Below are 18,521 nucleotides of genomic sequence, written 5' to 3'. Positions count from 1 at the left end.
TCACCAGCTGCACTCCCCATCAGGATCCACCCAGGGATGTCTCCTCCCCATGGACCTGCTGCCTAGACTGTCACAGTCTCTCAGCATCTCAGAAAAGCAGGGATCCTCCTCCTGGCTGACACCCCGCAAACTCAGCACCTGCTTGTTGATTAGCTGACCTAGCAAAAGTAAGTGAAAATTTCAACATTTTCTAGAACTCTCTAATTTCAAACGCTTTGTTACAGCCACAAATTGGGGGACAGGGAAATATACACAACTTATATCCAAATTTGGCCTTAATTTTCTGAAATAGATATTATGAAAATACCATTGTTCCTAATGTTTTATAATCAGGAGGGGAATCCTCCCAGACTACTGCAGCTTCAGGAGGACAATGCCTCCACTTCACCATTGCTAGTTTTGTGGACTTTCACACACTGATGATTTCCTTTGCTGCCGCTTTACCAGCTTTTCCTCCTATTTTCTTCCTTCCTTCTTTCCTGCCCTCTCTTCCTCCCGGACTGGAGGCAGCCTGAGCTGGCTGGTGTCCTCCTGAGCTACTCTTCCTTGCTTTAGTATATATTGCCTCACTCCAGGTGTGTGAGAATAGCCACTGAGTCTGTCATTTACTCTGTTTAACCATGAAATAGACTCTACTGGATTGGGGGTAAAATTATGCTTTTGAAGGAGTCAGGCCCATATTTACAGGACATTTATTGCTGCCACTTTATGGGGAAAATTAGTCTTTTATGCTTTCAGTAATGATTCCCCAGGCCCTCTTTTCAATCCAGCATGCTCATAAATTCCTTGTTTTTACAGCAGGGCAAAAATGTGCTAAAGTGTGCTCTTCCTCACTCACCAGCATCATCCAGCAGAGAATGGAGAAGCATCCTAGTAAGAAGACAGCATGCTGGCCAGGGCCACAATGCCAGCAGACGTCTGGGCCCTCTTGGGACACACCTTCCAGGGGCGGGGGTCCTGCTATAACTGAGGGAGAGTACGCACTTCTTACAAACGCAGCTGGCTCTAAAGAAAAGAAAGCTAAGGCATTGGGCAGCAAAAAGTCTGCTCTGGCCCTCTGGGGCTTTGCTGGGGTTGATGCTAGCCAGATGCTGTTTGAAGAGGGTCCCTCATGTAGGGCATCTAGCCTCAGTACATCCCGTCTCTAAGCAAGCCAGAAAAAACTGCTTTAAAACCTGGAGAAGGTTCTCAGATAAAGCCAGCTATGGATTGTTTCACCCTCCCAGAAAGTGCTTTTCAGAATCAGACTTCCTGGTTCATGGCAGTGGCCTAGGTTTCCTTTCTTTTATATGAATATGTATAAATATATGTATAAAAGAAAGGAAAACATATATATAATATTGTTCTGAGAGAGAGAGAGAAGAGAATGGGAGAAAGAGAGAGAAACATCAATGTGTGAGAGAAACATCAGTCAGTTGCCTTCTACACACACCCTAATTGGGGACCAAACCCACAACCTGGGATGTGCCTGACCGGGAATGGAACAAGCAACCTTTTGGTTGACAACACTCAACAAGCAGACACACAGGCCAGGGCCATGGGCTACCTTTACTTGCTTCAGCACTACTTTCTGAGTGACCTTATCCTGACTCAGTCATTTTAGATTCCCCAAAACATGACTCAAAGTTACCAGTAAAAGAAAAAGAAAAACAAGTCAATTCCCATTTATTTAAAAGGAGGAAAGGGCAGTGTTCAGTGGGAGGTTACTGAATTCTTACTTAAGCAAGAAGTGGTGTTACCTAAAAATTAACTCTTTTCAAAGAAGAATACTCAAATATTCAAACCACAGAGCAATTTTATTAAACTATAGATTTGGATTCAGCAGTTTTGGGTGAGATCAAAAGTTCTGCATTGTGATAAGCTGCCAACTCCTCATCCCAGGACCGTGCTTTGAGTAGTGAGGTCTTAGGTAAAGAGCTCTGGCCATGGTGTTGAACAAATTCAAGCTTGAATTTGGTTACTTATTACTCTTAGGATACTGGGTGAATTCTTTAAGTGTTAAGCCTCCATTTTCTCACATGAAAAGTAAAGCAAATTGTAATGACCCTTATTTCACCTAATATGAGTTTCAGGAGAAAATATGTGTGTAGGAGTTCCAGAAGCTCTGAAATTATTATACAAATGTTAGTTATTAGTATTGATTCCTTTCATCGATATTATTTTATGTACTACGTTCTCCTAGATTTTGCTTAAATGGAAAAAAAAAATGCCTTTTGCAACTTATTGCAGAGACAGACTAGTTGAGAAAGAATTCCAGGAGGCTATTTTTCTTCCCTTACCCCCTCAAAGGCCAGTGATGAAACAGGCAGAGACAAATTACCTGTCCTGTTTTTAGAGAATTCTGGCGGAGGGAGATTCTACTGTATTTCTTGGTAGGCTGTTTAATCTCAAGTAGAAGAAAGCATTTTTTGGTTGAGTAATTACTGGGTCTACATGATCCCTACAACTGTTTGAATCAATAAAATCATTATTTATGTCTTGAATTTAGTACTGAATAAACATAATGGTAAAGAGATGGGTTGCATTTATTCTAGTCTCATTTAGTACATGCTGCCAATCACGTAGAAAAAGCATGGGCTTCGGTCACATACAAGTTTCAATCTATAGTCTACAGCTTACTAACTGCTCTGAGTCTAAACAAATTGCTTGGCCTGTTTGAATCTCAATTTGCTCACCTGTAAAATGGGACTAGGAATTTGCATTGCATGATATTATGGGGGTGATGGGAGGGTGTTTGAAGTTATAATATGTAAAGTTCCTGAAACCTAAAAGATGGACAGTAAATATTAGATTTTTCCCGTTGTTCTGACCAGAAAACAAAGAACAAATTATCACCTTAGAATAGTATTAAAAATTATCCAATTTTAAAAATACTTTCTATATACCAAGAACTTTGTGAAACACTTTAGGATTCCCTCATCTTATCCTCGAAATAAGCTTTCACTATCATTCTCATGTTAGAAATAGGAAATCTGGGTTGGAGAAGTAACTTAGTCCATTGAATGCACTTTCTTATTACCCTCAGGATACTGCATAGGTTCTTTATAGAAGACTGTAACTTGGTCCAGTCTCTAAGGCCAGTGCAATGCCAGAACACATTGTACAGAGGAAGCTTCCTCCGAGACCTTTGCCCTTACTATGCACACCTGGTTCCTAGTCTTCCCCTGAAAATAGCCCTTCACCTGGAGGCAGCTCACAATTCACTGTCAGCCTCTCATTTCCCCACTCTCAGGGTGCTCTTATGTTACTCTCTGGCATAAAAGTTAGTGCAAAAGGCATTACATTTTGAAGTTGATCTCATAGAGTACTAATACAGCTTTGTGGAACTACAACAAAGGGACATTAAAACAGGGCAAACAGATCTAGAAAGCAGGGAAATGACCAGAATGTCAATTTCACCTTGCATCCCTCCATAAACGTTGCATATAAAAGACTCTCTATTAATCTGTGCTTTTTAACTGAATAGATGGAAGAACAGAATAAAAGAAAGCTTTTAACCATATGAAACCCAATGACTAGTTTCAGGCCATTTTACCAATGGGATTTGTGGTTAAATAATAAATTTCAGAACTACTTATATCTTCCTTCTTCCTACAAGGATGACTTCACCCTAACTTTCCTCTTCTCAAGTGACATTTAAGAAGGAGATAGAGCAATTAATTTTTAACAAGGGTAAATTTTTCCTATCACATTATGGAGAAACTAATGGAGATACAGGTTAATTTCACATTATGAAGGTCCCAAAACTCTATGAGAAGTACAGGGACTAGTAGAAGCCAGGTTCCCAGACTCAGAACTCCAACTCCTGACTGATTGAAGGACTAATTGATTGATTGATTGATTACGACTAATATTTATTAAGAGTTGACTATGTACTATACCAAGTAACATTTTTATTTCATGTAATCCTTCATAAAATATTAAGAGCTAAGAGTTTGTACTATCCTAATTTACAGATGAGGAAACCAAGTGTCAAAGCAAACAAATAACTGCTCGAGATATATCTAATATGGACACTTAACTGATTCTGAAGACTGAACTTTTAGCCACCCTGTAACAATACTCTTAAACTTCCTACCTTTTACATATTTTCCTCTCTTTTCTTAAGCATATATACATACACATATGCCAGATAATAGTCGCATAGTCATAATCACTGATTCAGGCTCAAAATAATATATTGGTCTTTTTAGCTTCTCCTTCATTCCTGTCCTGTTCTTGGAGGTGCTATATGACTACTTTCTATTACCCTCCTCAATTCCCAAACTCCGTAAATGCATCAATAGTGAAGCATGAGTTAAATCAAGGAGCTGCTTGAATAAATTCTATGATTGTCCCATTTATAACTTCAACACATCGAAGTTAAATCCAATACATTGAGCTTCCCTATGTGTCTCTTCTTCCACCATTTACAGACAACAGAGACCTCCACCTCACTTATCCCTATGCTATTCCCACGTCCTTTCTTCATTTGTCACCCTCTACAATATGACTCATTGCAGTATGAAAAAAGACTTGTTTAAGCCTTAATACCTGAAGTGAAGTCTTAGTCCTATTATCATACCATCTGTGTGAATATGAGCAATTCAGTACACTTCCTGGATCTCAGTTTCTTTATCTCCAAAATTAAGGGGAAAAAATTCCAGACTAGCTTATAGCAAAAAAAATCTAATGAAACTCTAAGAGCTGTGTGCAATATAAAAAGACTACTGAGGATTTTTAAACTTTACTACGTGCCAGGTACCACACTAATAAACTTAAATGAAATGTCTTATTTAATCCATCCAAAAACACTATTAGGCAGAAATTACTAAAGGTGAGAAAACTGAAAGGCAAAATGCTAAAGTAGCCTACCCAGGACCACACAGCTAGAAAACTAGAATGCAAGCCCTTGTTTCAGGAATTTCTATCCTGTTTAAAAAAAAAGGGGGGGCGGGGGTGGGGGGGAGGGGGGAAGGAGGTATCTCCATTTTTATTGCCTGGCGTTTTTCCTGAAGTAAAGGTGGTTTGTGGTGATGTTAGGGTAACACCTGAGCATCAGACTATTTGAAAACTCCCAAGTGATTCCAGTGTGGAACCACAGTGGTAAGCCACTGCTCAACACTGGCAGAACCCGACAAAGAATGAAGCAACCAGCATGCTCAGATCTGGGCTCTGCGTGCTCCCTTCCCCAGTGGGTGGCAAGAGAGCAGGGTGGAGTGGGGGAAGGGAGAAGTCACTGAGAATTGATGGAATCCAATATTCATTGCTGCACTCCGAATGGCAACTTTCCCAGCAGATACATTACTAGTCATGTCTCAGCCATAAAACATAGAGCTCTCATTTCCTCAGCGGCCTTATATACTCTGAGTGCTTTTCAGCATTATTAACCTCTATGATCAAAATAGATAGGGAGGCTGAAAGCCAGGGAAAACCTCTTTACATCTTCTGAATTGCAAAGCCACACAGTGAGAAAGATAGCCTGTTTTTGAGCATTCTTGCTTGAGTCAGACAAATCCAGAACTTGGACAAATTTGCTTTGTGGACACAATAGATTCAGGATTGTCATAGATTTAGAGAAATAAATGTGTCACAATTAGACTCATTGCCATTAATATAAAAGCCTGCCTTATTTGAATAGTGTTCCTTATAAGCAAGGCTGTCTCAGCTTCTTAAGCACATTTCTATGCAAAGGCTAGGAAATGTAGAGCTACACATTTATATAAGACTGCCCAGCACCTAAACTCCACTCCTACTTTGGTGAATCACAGTATTAGTAGCAGACACAGTTCACTTCCTGTTGGGGAATTCTGAGAAAGATAGTCTCCCTCTCTCCTCCAAGGACGCTAGTGTGGCAATGTGACTTGTCCTGGCCAATCAGATGCTTCCACCTTATCCTCCCATAAAAGAATACTGTGGAGTCTGTCAGATTTATCATGGTCATTGGTGGATCAGAGGGTCCAGAAGCAGGGAAACAAGTGTCTAGGGGAGACACAGTCCCAGCACCATGATGAGTGTTCACTGAGTATGGTGCCAGCAGCAGTGGAGAGACCCCAAGTAGCAAACAGAAGTGTCCCCAGCAGATCATTCCACAACCATGCCTCAGCTATGTCTTGCCTCCCTTGATTACTACCTGAACTTGTTGTCCAACCTTCCTAGATTCCACGAACTACACCAAATACCTTCCAAGAAAATCCTCTTTTTCTTAATTTAATCAGAATAGTCTTTCATTGTTTCCAACCAAGAACTCTATTACTGCAGGGTAATATATGGGGCTCTAATGGCTGTCCCTTTAACTACTGGCTATCCAGAAGTTACTCACATTGTCCTACACCCTACAGATGTTTACAATATGGCAAGTCTAAATACAAACTATTATCCAGTTCCTAACCCCTCATATACAAAATCCAACCCAGGATATTTCCTTCTGTTTTCTTGTCTACCATTGTGACAACTTTTGATATAGTACACATAAGTGGTGAGAACTTCAAGTTATCGTTTAAGAAGTAAGAGTTAATTTCCTAGTCAGAAGAATGGGAAAACATGGTATACACTCTCACTAAGAGATCATAAGAGTAGCTAAGTAGTGTGAAGCAAGCTATAGAAGTACCAAAAGTTAATATTTCATTTTTTGACTAATAGGTAACCCTAAACCCTATAGCTGTCTTATTTGGGCTTCAAATGCAGTACTCAAGTGTACCACATCCAAAATTATCTCTAAACATTTTTATCTGACATCTTTTCTGCGAGTGGAGAGATAAAGTGTTTTGATCTCAAAGATCTTTTTTTGGTAAGTGAATTGAGAATGGTATAGAAAAAGGAATCCAATCCTCATTCTTCAGCCTTCTGTTGTAATATATATGTGTCAAGCTATATTTCAGATTAGGATTCCATGGAAAAGGTTATCACAGATCAGCTAAGGTGCTAACATAAATGTCACCAAAGCAATCAAATAGAGAGGATATAATATCACCTAAACTATTAATTTTCACCCTAAAGACCATCTACTTCATGTCCACAGTCCCTGATGATTTCTCACTCCCAGAGTATTTACTGTTTCTACTCATCATCCACATGTAACAAATAGCTCCTGACTTGAAGTGAAATGTGGGGCAGTTGAAAAAACGTGGGGTTGGGAAACAGACAATCCTAGTGCTATGAACTCTATGACCTTGAGCAAATTCCTTAAGCTTTCCAAGTCTTAGTTTCTTAAATTCTTCTATAACTTTGAGCTCTTTTTATTTTGGATTTTCCTAAAGTAATGTTGTCATTTCAGAGTCCTAGTGCAGGTGAACTGAGAGCATGCAAGCCTTTGTGTATTTATGGAGGATACACTGTGCACTCTTCTCTTCAACTAACAAGAGCCAGACCAAGCCCTAGGAAGCATTAATTTAAGGCATGACATAAAATAATATCCACATGAATGGATTATCTCATATTCAATCACATTTGTTTCAGTATTTATTTAATTAAAAGCACAACTATATTTATAATGGCAGCTTGTGCCTTCCAAGATCCATAGCCTTATTTCCTTCTGGAAGCACTCACTGAAGAGGAACTTTAAGTACTTCTCTTCATAGCCAAATAGATCCTATTTTCATTAGTTGTGCCTGAGCACAGAGACATTCACCAAAGCCTTATTGATAATTGTACCTGATTAACCACAAACTGTAATAGGACCGAATGCTTTTTATTAATTAACATAGTCAAGTCAAGGAAAACAGCCTACATGAGGGATAGCTTGTATAAAAATAATTGACTCATTAATCTTAACTATGTGAACATGTTCACATTAGCAAGGTCGCTAGAAAGGATTCAAACTGGAATAGCACATTCACGCAAGTATGATTCTGTAGTTATTTCATTTGGACTAGCATGGAATTCCTTACAACAGTGAAAGTTTTCAGAAGGACATAGTCACAGAAAAGGCAAAAGTTTCAGAAGGGCAGTCTTTGCTTCACTTTTTCAAGTTGGCAGGGCATTGGGGGAAACCACACATTCCCATTTTCATTCTAGCACAAAGGTACATTTGCAGCCCAAAAGCAATCCCATGGGCACATGCTTCCTCGTGCTGTGATCCTGTGGATATAACCACCTCAACAGCAGCATACATGTGCATGCCAGGGGCTGTGAACCAGGCAGACATTGCATCCTGAGGACTATAACCAGTTGGGAAGGGGATTTGGGTTCGGGAGCACTTAAGCCTGGAAAGCAGTCATTTAAAATAATAACCAAAGGAAGTACTTCTTCACACAGCAAGTGGTAAACATATGGAACTTGTTACTCCCTAAGAGTTGAACAAGCCAAGAAATGTAAATAGGTTCAAGAAGGGTTTGGAAAAATTGCAGATGCCCAATCTCTTACCAGTTGTTGAAGAGAGGTTCAAGGAGTTTGGATGTGTTCCCGACTTTTGATGTTGCAGAGGAAGCTGCCACACTTCTTTACAAAACATCCCTGGTTCCAGCCTGTTCAAATGAAATACACGGTGGAAGGAACCATTAAACTGACTCAATATGGCATATCTTTTGCTCTTGTATTCTTCTCCCCCCCCCCCATTTGTTTAAATGCATAGGTTGTTGGTTTTTTCGTTTGTTTTTTTTAATTAAAAACATTCATGCCACAACTTTGTCCCAACACAGTTATGTTTTCATTATATCAATTACAATACAATTACAACAAATAAATCGAGGAGAGGGGAGGACTTTAAACTTAAAAAAAAGGGGGGGGGGGGGGAAGAGAGCCCACTTCAAAGTTAAAAAACACTTACAAAAGCCTTTCTGAGTAATTGCCTACACAACTGTCTTATATCGGCATTCTATTTCCTGCTATCTGGTCAGTGCAGACCTAGGTAGTGCTGAGAAATAAAGTGCCCCAATACCAGATATACAGATGAGGTAATTTACAATAACAAAGAAGCTGTTACTCTGTAAACCCTTACCCTCCTCCCAATTAGGTCTTCTTTTTTTTCATGCTTCTGCAGTAACTCCTTAAGTAACATTTTAAAACCTCAACTTTTTCAATAATTTATTTATTTTAAACAATAATTTTATAATTCATTTAATGACAAGTGGTAATCACGAAATTTGCAGATGTTATCTTCAAGCACAGCACTAGCTGTGCTGTCATTTCCTGAGGTTAATCATATATATCAGACTTGGCTTATCACCAGCATTTATAAAACCAGACCTAGGAAAAGAACTTAATATAGTGAATGTTTAGCCTGTCCTGATTATTACAAAATATTTGCAGAAAACTTCTATTTCTTTTAAAAGGCTCTCTCATAGCATTTCCAAGTCCTTTGCATTCACATTCAGTTTCTTGCAAGGCCTAATGCATGTTAGGAGGTTCAGCTGTCTGCAGCTCCCCACATCAGCTGCTATTACATCTAGACTCTCTGAGTTACAAGGGTGGGATGTGAAGTTTTGATTTACAACAACCCTCCTCCCACCTAAAAAAAAAAAAATTATTAATCGTAAATTCAAATCGCAATCCAGTGCAAATGTAATCACAAATTGCATCTCTGGCACTTCCAGTGCTTTTAGCTTCTGGAAAAATTCAATATGTTGACCCCCATAGCATTCTAGGATATAAAAGGGTCAAGAACCATAATAAGTCCTGATCTGTTTGGCTCAGTCGGCCTCTGGTCAGGGGCATGTACCTTGGTAACAGGCACATACCCAGTAGGAGTTGTGTAGGAGGCAGCTGATCAATGTTTATCTATCATTGATCTTTCTTACTATTCCTCTCCTCTCCCTTCCTTTCTGTAAAAAATCAATAAAATATATATTTTAAAAAGCAATAATAATGACTGAGAGTGTCCACAAAAAGAAAACCACCCTACCACAGTCAGAATGTTTTCCCTATGGTTGAGAAGCATTATGAAAGGAGGTTTCAGCTTTCTCTAAAGTTCACCATTATATTCACTAAAGCCACCACCTTTATAAAGTTACTAGAGCCAAGATGGGTTATAAAGTTAAATAAGTTCATTGAATTCAACTGCTCAAATAATTACATCTGTGATGCCCAGGTGAGAAAGGCTTATGAATCCACAAAGATAGGAGAATGGGGAACTAAGACTTCAGGCCTTAAAATACCTTGGAAGAATTTTTCCAAGCCCCCACAAGCAGCTACTGTAATAAGATGACAGGAGAAAATACAGATCTATTGTGCTTAAAAAACTACCGTATGCTTCCTCAGTGAAGCACCTGATAAATTTAGGTGGTTGGATTACAGAGGAAAATCCACTTTACACACACACACACACACACACACAAAACAAAAAAACAAAAACAAAAAACTGGCAACTTTTTCCATCCCCAATCCCTGAACTGCTGAGACACATGAGTTTTACAGCAAAGAATGTTTAATCCCCAGAGACACCTTGGCTTGTGGTGCTTTTTTAAGGTCTCTTGACCATGTCTGGTATCACCGGTTGAATAAGGGGTGTATAAAAACAGGGGCCTTAGGAAGCCACAGTACAAGGCTGCAGGCCCCTCACATGTGAACCTGAGGCACCCACCCAGCGAGACCTTTACATATGGAACTTAAATCTAACATTGATCAATAAAACCAAACATGTATTTACATCACTATGAAGGACAAAGTATTACAGTTACACACACACAGCAAGGAGTGGTATGGCTGTAACAAGAGTTCATAGTTTTCCCACAATCAGGTCTACCGGTTCAGTTTCACTGGAAACAGTTCTGTTCCTACCTCTCAGATAGACTTACAAGACTGAGGGACAGGTCTTCTCACTGGATAGATAGTCTTCTCACTAGATGGTATGTGAGGAAAGGGGAAAGCAAGAAGAAAAGAAGGTATAAAGCTTAAAATGAAATAGTGTGGCCACATCTCCTTAGCTCTTACAGTGTTGGTAGGATGAAACCTACATAGGCAATGTTTTGTTTTGTTTTTTTCATTTGTAAAAAGCATTAAGTTATTCCCAGTAACTAACTGAATTCAAAATGGCCAAGTCAAAGAAAATTGAAAAAGATTTTGCCTTCCCCCTCCTGCCAGCTATAGAGCATGTTGGGAGATGAAATGGAAGAGGACCAAGGTAAAGAGTGTGGGAGGGAAGGTTATTAAAGTTTCCAACTAAACTGAAACTAAACTTATAAGTGAGCTGGATTTAGGGTCGGGTCAATAAGACATGGTTCACACTGAAGAGAAGTTTTCAGGACCTGTCTGCACTTTGGCTAGATTTTTCAGCATCTCAATGTAACTATTAAGACAGATTTCCACTAGATTCACCAGGATAACCCCAAGGAAGTACTTATGGAATAAAGTGATATAGATGACTAGCAAGACACAGCTTTAATAGGTGGGTCCTGCCTCCTTCCTTCTCACTTCCCTTGAAGAAGCTATATTTTTGTAATCTCTGGAAAAGAGCATGAGACACAAATCCCCAAAGTGTGGGATGGAGGGTGGGCAATGGTGGGCATAGGAAGAAATCTGCACCCAAATGTAAGGCTGGTTCATCTTTAGGAACGAAGAACTGAATCTGAAAGGGGGGAGAAAAAAATCTATCTATGAATTATTCCACTCGCAGGTAATTTTTCAGGGAACCCCCTGAGTTATGAAAAGTTTAAGTTAAAAAAAAAATCAGCCTATTATAATTTTTTTAAATGATTGAACTACTATGAATCCACAAGCAACTGTTTATAAATGATGCTTCTTAACTATTTTAACTCTCCCCGCCAGGTGCAAGCTGCATCAAGGAGCGAGTGGACTCCCCCACCTCTGCTCAGGCTCAGGAGACAGAAAGAGGCATTCCTGCTGAGAGCCAGCGGCAGCTGGACAGGCACCCGAGGAGGCTGGCAGCAGCAATCACTGGTGAGCCTGCCAGAGGTCCAAGGGGCGGAGGGGTTGCCACTTAAGAAATCCCTGACATACTGGGGCTGCTGACAGGCGTACTGCCGCCTAGATGAGCCCATTTGAGAACGGTCCTTCATAACAGTGTTGAAATAGAGGTGCTCACCCTACGGCTTCTCTTGCCATGACTGGCAGTCATATTGCAGTAGCACGTGCAGGAAATCCAAGACCTGGGGGCTGACAAGGTGCTGGTTTTCACTGTGGACAAAGCGTCCCCATTGCTTATGGGAGTGTCTGCCCAAGATGTGCATCTAATTCAGTGTCGGATGTGTCAATGTAGTCAAATAGACCTCTGTCCCCAGAACCTTGGCTATCCTCACCAACTGATCATCGGTCACATCCATGGAAAAAAATGGCTTCTTCCAGAAAATGGTATTCACCTGCATGCAATATACCAAGCTCCACATAATCCAAACTATAGTTGTACATCTGATCGTGTACAAGTAGCTCGGCACCTCAGAGGTTATGGAGCAGCAACTCGGACAGTATATGGTTGGCCTGGGTGGTAAAGTCAGCCAAACCTTGTCTATTTGTCTGTTAGCAGCAGCTTCCTGTGCTCGGGATCAGTCATGACTTTTGGGGCTTCCCACTCTGCAGTATCTCCACTCCATGACAGTAACCCGGCCCCAGAAGCTCACACACGTGGCGTCTGGTACGATGGCTTGAATCTGTAGTTTGCACAAGTTGCATAAGGCGTGATTCGTGGCACAGGGCCTTTCACAACGTCTGCCTGTGTGCCCGCCTCGCAGAGTCTCCAAAACCTTTACTTCACGCTTGATTGTCTCCTTTACCGGCTTTAGAATTTTAAAAGTGTTTCGTTATTTGTGATGTTAATGGCTTTAGAGACTGTACTTCGTTTACCAGGCCTGTTTCCAAGCCGGCTTGCAGTCACCTGATTTCCCCATCCCGCCACCTGTGACTCCGGACCCCAGGCCTGGGGTCCCCGCGGATTAACGTCTGAAAACCCAGCCAAGCCCCGCCCGGCCCCGACATCAGGGCGGCGAGCAAAGGCGAACGTGGTGTTTGGAGACCCAGCAGCCACTGCCAGGTCCAGAGACAGCTGGGTGAGGTGGGGGTAAGACTGTTCAAACCTCTCCTCCTCCAACCGCGGTGGAAGCGGTGGCGGTAGCCATCCTCGCCCCTCTCCCCACACAGACAAGATGGCGGCAGGGGCGGGGCCGCAGGGCCGGGCCACAGACCAGCCGGAGCAAGGCCGCTGCTGTTACCGGAAGCGGAAGCGGAAGCCGAGCCCCAGCGGCTGTGGTCTGAGAGGAAACCTTCAGAGGAACCCGTGGGCAGAGGCATCCAGGAATCCCAGCTGCCGGGCTGCCCTGGCTTCTTAAAAGCTGCGTGGTTTCTGAAAAGCCTCAAAACCTCTATGCACTCATCTGTGAAATGAGCTTGATTATGGCTGTCCTCCCTCCATCACAGTATTATGAGAAACGAGTGGTCCAGTGCACAGATTCATGCACATTGAAAGGAAATTAATTACAAGAAGTATTTTAAGATCACTCTTTGCCCTTTCTCCATAATAAAAGTGTCACAGATGAAAGAAAATTAGTAAAATGTATATGAAAGTAATATATATGTAAATTGATTCATAAACAATAACATGATATAACAAACAGATATGATATAAAAACATGATATATAAACAACTAAAACATGATGTAAAAACAGTGATAAAAACAATGACTAATAAATTGGTTAAACTTATTCTAATGTCTCCCTGAATACATGCAATTGGTGCCAGCAAGAACTTTATATGTATCATGCATGCGCGAGTCAAAGCTTATTTTTAAATTGTCAGTGCGCATCATATGTACCAGTCAGTCAGATGGTCAGATGAACATACTGTCGGTCACTTAGCCTTTTATATATATAGATGAGGGCAATCATGCTTTCTAAGTTATAAAGTACTGTGCACATGGGAGGATAGCATGTTTTATAATCCACATAATCCTGGATGCCTCCTGGGCAAACGCCAGCATTGCCACATCCAAAGAAAAATCAGTTCTGAAAAAGTTTAGATGATTGTGACCAAGGATTCTCTTTTCCATTCATGGCCCCACAAACTATTCATCATTGCAGCTGCTCCAAATCCCCTCTCTGTTCCACCAACTCCAGTCTTTCTCCTGGTTCCGCTCCAAAATTGTCTTTTCAAAATTATTTAAAAACCCATCACCATTATCCCTATTAACAAAACTAATATATATATATATATATATATATATATATATATATATATACACACACACATATACATACATATACATATATATATAATCATGCAAAGTGTCCCCCAGGAGTTCGATCACTAGCTATGATGTGCACTGACCATCAGGGGATGGTGTGGAATGAAGGAAGGCCCCAGCTGACAGCCGGCAGCTGGGGGAAGGAAGACCCCAGCAGGCAGCTGGCAGCCAGAAGGAAGGCCCTAACTGGCAGCCAGAAGGCCCTGATTGACCCTGATTGCAGGCCAGGCCTACGGACCCTACCTGTGCACGAATTTCAGGCACCAGGCCTCTAGTGTCCAGGATCAGAACAAACTAACAAAAAGGTGCCATACCGTATTTGTATATATTTTTTACCCTTCACAATTACTTCCAGCCTTAGAATGCAGTGACATAGTATGTACTAAATCCTTCCTGTTTTATGTGAGAGGTGTGTCATGTGGGCATAGGTTTAGAAGTCAGACATTTCAAATCCACAAATGCTCTCTCAAGTACCTGGTGTTCCTTAGACATTGGGGTAGAGGCCAGGGTCAGGGAAAACCAGGTCTTCTTATAAAGGCGGTCGCCCCTGGGAACACCACAGCTGGCACTTTTTGATGTCACTCTCACGTGGGTATTCCCACCATGACTTGTGTGAGGCTGCTTATCCAGCAACTCTCTGACCTCCATCTGATACAGAGTACTGAGTTTCTCGTTCCGTGGCTCTGAAGTAAAAAGGACCAATGTGCCAAAAGCCGGTTTGGCTCAATGGTAGAGCATCGGTCTGCAACTGAAAGGTCCCAGATTCGATTCCAGTCAAGGGCATGTACACTGGTTGTGGGCACATCTCCAGTAGAGGGTGTCTAGGAGGCAGCTGGTCGATGTTTCTCTCTCATTGATGTTTCTAGCTCTCTATCTCTCTACCTTCCTCTCTTTAAAAAATCAATAAAATATATATTTTTTTAAAAAAGAATCAATGTTTGAGTATTATGCCCACCATGTAAAAGCTGTAAGCCCTTGGACAAGTCACTTATCTTCTGTGGGCTACTATCTTCTTATCTATAAATATTCGCCAAAAATGGGCGAATGTCCCATTAGAATTAAATGACATGATGTATGTAAAGCATATAAGTGTTAGGCCTGGCGCAGAGTGAGTGCACAATAAGTGACAAATATGATGGTCACAGACCCTCTGAGGTTCCACATAGATCTACATGGTGTCACAGAATTAAAATAGCAGCTGCTAAATATCTTGCTTAATGTCATCCCCAGTGATGTGGGAGATGAACTACCCAGGGAACAACCAGATAGTTGACTCATTCTTCTAGCGTTCCACCTCAGCTGGCTGTGCCACCGGAAAACTGTTCTGCTCCAGAGGACACCAGACCCTGGGTCTTCCCCTGGAGTCACTGTGGCAGGTGGCATTTGTCTCATCTCCCACAAACTGTTGTTCTCTTCGAGGATCATTGCTTGTGAAAGCCACGTATTAATTTCTTGATATTCTGACATGGTCTCCCTCTGATTGTTACAGGCTTCCATGTAAGCAGATCACTCTGGACCTATTAAACACAGTATTTGCTCAATAGCCAAGTAGTCACTGTGTAAACATGCTGTGAAAAGGGGTATTTTCCATGAGCTGTATTAGAGGTCAGTGCACAGAGATTCTCATTATTTTGTGAGAAGCCCATGACTCTCTCACCCACATCACTCACATTCCAGGGAGGATGGAATGATGTCAGCACATATACCCATCAGGGAATCTTTTTTACCCAAACCACACAATCCTTAGGTCTTTCTGAAACAAAAGTTTTCTCCTTTATTAACTGTGGGACTCAAAAATTACCATTTATTATTCTCCCAGGAAAAAAAATATTCCCATTGTAGCTGGTAGTTTAAAATTATCCATGAAACCAAAGACCATTTTTATTTTGAGATCAATCAGATGGCATGTAAGACAACAGCAGGGGTGAGTGGGGATTAATTTCAGTATCTCAGAGCCATTTATATTGATTTTCCCCAAATTTGTACAAAAGAAAAGATTTCCCAGTTGAGCTGAGATCAAAAGTGGCAGATTTAACAGGATCTTCAGAATCCGGAAGGCCATCTTGTTTAAATAACTATACCATGATTCTTTAAACCTTATGCCTATAAAAGGGCAAACAGGTTGGGGATGGGGAGGAGGGTAGCATGTAGGGGAAGTCATTTCCTAAAAGGTGACACTAGAAAGCCCCAAAAGACATTTCAGGGAATTGAAGTATAATTGCTACAGCTAACAAATCATGCGTTTCCTGCCTCTCTCCTGCCTTTGCTGCAAGCTTCAAGACAACTGAGAAGGAAGTGGGCAACCTATCGATATGTAAAAGGGAGTAGCATAAAACATGAAGTACTAGGTGTCATGGGGGAATCCTGCAGCCTGAACTTTATGGAAAGCAGCTTCATTTGGACTATCAAAGTTGAGGGTGCTGCCAAGATTACAATGAGAACAGTTTAAGTTATTTCTCTAATTTTAACACCTGCTGTTAAAACATCAGAAAACCCCATGACCCAGCAATTAAGATTACAGTTATTATTTGTACCCATATTCCACATAATACCAGTGACTTGGACACTTCTGCTTCTTGTATATCACTCCATGTAGAGCCATAGCCTTTAGTCATGATCCTCTGATGCTATGATTGAACTACAAGGAATTTCACATAAAAGACCATGTCTACATTTTCAGGGTTGTGGCAAAAAAAAAAAAAAAAAAAAAAAAAAAAAAGATAATTTTATCTTGTATTGGCTCCTCTAATAAGCCTAAAAACAAACAAACAAACAAACTGAGGAAGTAATCCCTCCCCTTCTTCCTAAAGGTCAGTCTTCTCTGAATCTGTGCGCTAAATCTTGGCAGAGCAGGGAGTGTTCACCAGTTTTTAGGTGAAGGTTTCTTAGGAGCCTGTTAAGTGCCATGTCAATCACCGGTGATTGACACTATACTTTCCGTATGGAGGACAAAACAGGCTAACAAACAAACAAAAAGAACCATACTCAACACATGAGCAAGGGCTCAAATTTTACAGCAGCAGCTTTGTGGAAACCAACAAAGAAGGCCCCTTACAGGCCTGAACATCCACCAGGAACCACAGCAATTCCTGCAGAACCTCTATGAATCCAGTGAAAGATGGGAAGAGTGTCCAAGAAGACCCAATCTTAGCAGGTGAGCATAAGAAAGAGATGTGAACATATTCTGTTCATTTTGAAATGTTATTCAAATGAAGCATTATTACTACTCATTATAAACTGATCTCAGGAAAGCCCCTTATTCACATCCACAAAAGACAAATAGAAGCTAATGTATACCCCTCAGGTTTTGTGTATTAGGGAATTTCTGGCATGAATGAGCAGGTGGAAATGAGTAGGTAATACATGTGTGTGCACACGTATGCAGGAACTGTAAAGGACAGTAGGTGAAGCCACCTTGATTGAGAGCACCATATGGCTATCAGTGAAGCTAATCATGGAGGAACCCCCAGGCAGGAAAACAGGCAGGGCATGTTCAAGCTCAAGTCACTAGGCAGGCACCATTTCTTATTCCACAATGATACAACACATATGAATAGTCGTAATTCTAACAACAGCAACTACTATATATCTATCCTACATGTGTATATGTATATATAACATACTTACATATTATACAAATCACATAATTATATCATATAATAATTGTTTTCAATCTTCTGATAAGGGTCCTGAAATTCTTGTTCTAAATTCACATGCGATCTGATTGTAAGTGGGTAAGGGGTGGATGTGGGGAATAAAAGTGTAAATGTGTGTGTGTGTGTGTGTGTGTGTGTGTGTAAAAGAGATTGAGATGCATGTTTTATATTTCTTTAATGGCTGTTATGTCTCACAGTTTTCGTTTTACCTTACAGAAATTCTTACAGAAACTAGTATGTGTTTTCTAGATGTACTTCCAATTTTTAAGACCTTATTTCTGGTGGGCATATTTCATAGCGAGATTGATTCAGAGGGTCCTTCTCTAGTTATGGGCTTCCTACAAAGCACATAGGATCCTAAAGGCAAGGTGAGGAATATGAAACACAACAGCCATTAGTGCAGTATAGAGCACAATAACCTCTCTCTCTCTCTCTCTCTCTCCCTCTCTCTCTCTCTCTCTCTCTCTCTCTCTCTTACACACACACACACACACACCACACACACACACACACTCATTCTCCCATCCTACCCCCTATCCACTTACAATCAAAGGGCAAGTGGATTTAGGACAAGAATTCCAGGACCATTATCAGAAGTCTGGTAACAGAATTGGGAAAGTAGGGCACCCTGCTGCTTCCAGCATCCCCCAGAGAACTCCCTGCCTTCTGACAGCAAGCATGTCTGCTTCTATTTCTGACTCTTCCTTTAGGAGGCCCCTCAGGGCTTGGCTGCTCTGTTCCAATAGTACACAACCCA

At 41.0% G+C, this 18,521-nt stretch overlaps 1 pseudogene; it reads right to left on the bottom strand.

The window, feature by feature from the left end:
* Positions 1 to 11,579: 11,579 nt before the first annotated feature.
* On the bottom strand, positions 11,580 to 12,355 carry LOC118716756 (annotated as a pseudogene).
* Positions 12,356 to 18,521: the final 6,166 nt, after the last annotated feature.

Source organism: Pipistrellus kuhlii, unplaced genomic scaffold (assembly GCF_014108245.1).
Source record: "Pipistrellus kuhlii isolate mPipKuh1 unplaced genomic scaffold, mPipKuh1.p scaffold_m20_p_12, whole genome shotgun sequence".
NCBI lineage: Eukaryota > Metazoa > Chordata > Mammalia > Chiroptera > Vespertilionidae > Pipistrellus > Pipistrellus kuhlii.
Note: the sequence above shows the minus strand (reverse complement) of the source record. Positions and strands in the feature narration are given on the sequence as shown.